Consider the following 4,943-nt stretch of genomic DNA (forward strand, 5'->3'; position numbering starts at 1 on the left):
GTATACAGTTAATTTTAATTTAAAAATGTTTACTCAATACATGAAAAACCAGCTAATGCTAACACTAATTTTGTGAAATATTTTTAAAATATGAAAAATTATCTTACTGTCGGATAAGATTAGCGGATAAATATAAAATGATATAAAAAATATTTAATTATTTGATCACGCACACTAATTTATAAGTTTAATAGTTATTCACTCTCAGCGAATTTTTTTTTTATATTTTTAATTAATCAAACATTATTGTTAATTTGTTAATATAACTTTTAAGGTAGTTATTATTAAAATTAATATATTTATAATAATTTATGATTTGATAATAATATACAGTTATTTCACAATTTTAGTGCTTACGTTATTTTCTCTTAATTTATTTCTAACAACTTATCATTTAAAAAGTAAAAAATATTTTAATTTTGCATCATTAAGGAATGGTAAAGATTTGATCATTTATTTTTATCATTTAAATTCCTTTTTAGTAAACTTTTATATTGTTTAAAACTAATTTTTTACAGAAAAATATAATATAATCAATAATTATATTATTTAAAATTATTTTTTATGATTTAAATGGTCTTTTAATAATATTATTTTAAAAAAATTTCTTTATAATTAAAATATAAAATAAACAACGTAATAATTATTAAAATGAATAGTTTGACATTATACAAAATAGAATTCTAAATTTCATAATAACAATGAAAGAAATGTTATCTAGTTTCTGCAATAAATTAGCAATATTATTGTGAATCTCCTTTATGTCAGTAAATCTCTCTTCCAAGTTTAATTTACGTTGCTAATATTATCGGCAATATTTGTAAGTTCATCAATAGATATGTAATCTGGATGTTTGTCAAGCATAGTAAATATTATGTCATCATGTGAGTTGGTTCGGATATAATCATGTAATACAAATGCAACCATAATAATATCAATTTGTGTATGTATCCTATATTTTGTCACTTGGCTAAGAATCTTTTATCTTTTTTTCAACACTTTAAAATAATCTTTTAATACAACTTCAAAGAAATGAACTTGTGATGCAAGTAAAAGAATGTGTTAATTAAGAAGTAGTGCACGCACTAACAACAAATGTGGTGACAGACATGATTAATGAGTTGATTATTGTGTACTTTTGAGAATAAAAAAAAAGACAAAATGTATAATTTATTTTTTAAAAAAAGAAGGTAAAAATTAAGATTTGAAATAAATAAGTGATGTATAAGAAAACAAAAAAGTTAATAAGTTATAAACTAATTTGATTATGTTATAAGTTACTTTTATCTTAAAAATAATGATAAATTCACCCCGACCTGTGTCCAACTCATCCCTGTTTTCAATCAAAAGAATGATGACTCCAGTAGTATATGCACCTAATATACGAAAGTTTGATCAAGTATCAACATGTTCATAAATCCAAGTAACACCTATAATTGACGCGATGTAAAACCAAAGCGGAGCTATAATATATTTAATGATATTAATATTATGATATAGACATGTAGTGTGGGTTCCTTGTCTAAGCTGTGCTTTTCTAATGAGCCAGTCAACTCTGATATTCTGATAACATTCACATGAGTTTTATCAAACAAAAGAGCATAGCATTCTACTATCCAGTTACATGTTATTAATGATAATTACTCCTAGCTAGTGATAGAACAAAATGACTCGAGGATCAGCATCATGTGTTAATTAGTGTCCAACTCCAGGGCTTGGAACAGATTGTTTAAGCTGTCCTGGAATTGGGGCTTCCCCAGTCTCAGATTTATGGCCTTTCCCACCAGAGCTTGGCCCTGAATGAAGCATTGCCCACATTCTCTGGCTAGTGCTTTCTAACTTCCTTATCTCAAGTGGTCGAGCTGCAGTCCCAGGAAGCAACCGAAGATGAAGGAACAAAACTAGAATAAGAGCACTAACAATGAAAGACTTCACTTTTATATCCATCAGATCAGATGTAAAGAGGAGGGCCACTGCTTATTATTTTGGATCATCCAAGGATATTATGGTTTACTAAGTTTGATAACTTTTTATAGTTTCTAAGTAGGAAGGCATGCCAATTGCCAAGGCCAAAGGAATGAAAATGTTTGGCTTTGAAAATGACATATTGGAACTCAAACTGTTATCTTTGCCTTTTGAATATCATGCAAGTGGATTTTTCTGATTTCTAGCTTAGTTTGGCCAGTTGCCTTACCGCAGATGTGAGGGTTTTGACTTTTGAGCATATTATGTCCAAGGCTCTCAACATCAGATTGAATGTAGTTGACAATCTATTAGAGCGTATCAAATTTAACCAGCTAGCTAAGAATGTGTGGTTCAACCAAAGGCTCCAATGCCAGTGCGTCTTGTAACATTTTCAACAGAAAGGTAACATTTACTTCTTCCTCACGTTACATAAACAAGATTCTTGATACATGTTTTTTGCTACCTTTCTAATTCTCTACTACCAAGTCCCAAGGGCCAAGACTAGCTTAGAAGTTTCTTTCTTGAATTGGTTTCATGAGTAAACCTTCTTGATCCTTGAAAGATTTTTGGAACATTAATTTAGTCCTCAAATGCTAATCCCATCCAGAGAGAAACGACTTGTTTTTGGCATTAATGTATGCGTAATCTTCCAAAGATTATTTGAGCAATTTGATCGTTGATTGATTAGTTTTTTGACAGCAACATTTATTTAACGTTGATGTTTATTCAGCCTAAATAATGTCATTCCTAAGATTTCATATACCAGATTAATATTTTTAAAATCTTTTGAGGAACAAACTAAGGTATAGTCTTTTTAAGTATTGCTTAAATCGAAGTAGAAAGACAGAACGGGAAATGTGTAAGTACTTCGGCACACCATATATTCATTCCATCGAAGTCTCGTTATGTGAAAAAATCTCTCTTTAAGTTTATTTTAAAAGGCAGAATCTAGTGTTTATATAATTACTGTGTTTTTTTTTCGCCTTTTTTGGGTAAATTTGTGTCAAGAATTGACATAATTCATCTTGGTTCCTACACTCTAGAGGAACACTTGAGTAGGACGGACCAATTTTTTATTTTTTATTTGTAAGATATTCTCGGTCAACTAATCCCCGTTGGATCCAATTTGGTTTGTCTTTTAGTAATATAGTGCTAAGTTTCAGACTTTTCTCTCAATTCCAATTCATTTACGACAGAATATTCCGTTTTGATTTTACTGTTGAAAGTCAACGAATGGGCTTACTTTACTCTAAACTTTAGTGATGGATGAAACTTGGAAGCAATTACTTAAGATTGTGGCGACTGTCGTAAATAATGAGAGTCACTTAATTTGGAAAGGGTTGATAAGAAGGAATGGCCATTTACCTGATTTAGTAATAAACTAGAATTTCTTTGAGTTTAAATTAGGTTCTAGTTATATTCATCTGATATCTGACATTCATGTTTGTATAAGTGGAAATCGTGAAATTGACTAGCAAAGAATAGATTGAATGTATGAGAATATTTTAATCAAAGTTCAGCTTCAAATGGTTACTTTTGCGTGGAAAGATGTCAAAACTGGTAAATTCCAATTGCCATCACTCTGTTTCCTTTTTGTGGTTTAGTAGCTTGGGGATAGTGAACTGAGGAGAACCATATTTAGAATCTAAATATCTCAAGTTTGGTAACTCTGCACTTTGCAGCTATAAATCCTATTTATTGTTGATTTACTTATACGCACAAGTGGCACGTACACGTTTCAAAACCCAGTAAGATGAGATTCAGGGTTTATGGAAGAGTACTAGTTAACTTTGTGTGGTCAAGTGATTGGTCTAATACGTCCTTGTTTATACATTTTTCATTAGCTAAGTTCTTGCAGGTTAATCTACCATTTTAAAGAATGAGGTTATGTGGGAGGTAAGACTAATTAAAAAGACTTAGACTTCCCATATTAACCCTTCTTGAATTCCTTATACAGAGGATAGCCTTAACTTTTACTTAGGGTCTCCCTTAATTGGTGTTCCGATTCTCGTTTCACAGGATGCTCCAAAGCTTATTTCTCTGTCCCTTGTTGAAATATGCATACCTCAAAATAATGAAAATATAGACGCAGGTGTCACAATTAAAAAAAAAGAAGATAAAGTCACTTTTTAAAGGCTTTTTCTAAGACAGTAGTACTGCTAAATTAAAACTAGACCTGCACGGAAATCCCAACATCAATTTCCAAACAAAAGTAAATGTTGACAGGGCAGCATTGCTATTTGGAGGAAAAAAATATGACCAAATATTGGCATCTGTCTAGTTTTTGAGCAGTTTTATTATACGTCGAGTTGATGTATAAATAACTACAGTTGTTGAAATGTTATAAACAGTATAATATTCTTTTTCTTAAAACATTAAAATATCATAATTTTTTGTTTGGTGAATGTCGTAAAATATGTACCACAACCTCTTTGACTATTTGACAACAGTATATGTTCCTTTTTTGAATTGAAATTTTGTGGAAGAAACTGTTCTGCAGTCGTGCCCTGTCGACACTTTAGCTTATGAAAGTGGCCATCAAGTTGCTTATGAAATTTGAGTTAATTTATATAATTACCCAAAAAAGTTAATTTAAATAATATATTTAATTAAACTGTATATTTTTCCTTAGAAAATATGAGAATTAATTTTCTAATTTAAAACAAATGCATTGATCACTGTCACCGAGGCTCTCCCAAAACTCAAATGTATATAGATTTCTTCTTCTTTGTGACAAATATTTGCTTGACATTCTTAGATTGCGTGGTTTATAGGGTTTTAGGAGTACCAGGTGTAATGAACATCAGCAACAAGAAGTCGCCACCACATTTTTGGTGAGTTGATCTGTGATGTTTCCAGTTTCATTACGAAAATGCTCCAACGTCTGAATCTACAAAAGATTCCATTGACAATGATTCGTTTAGAAGTTGGAGCACTTCTTTAAAGTGTAGGAGAAAAATGAACCTCGTTTTACACCA

The sequence above is a fragment of the Glycine max genome, chromosome 10, assembly GCF_000004515.6.
Source record: "Glycine max cultivar Williams 82 chromosome 10, Glycine_max_v4.0, whole genome shotgun sequence".
Taxonomy (NCBI): Eukaryota; Viridiplantae; Streptophyta; class Magnoliopsida; order Fabales; family Fabaceae; genus Glycine; species Glycine max.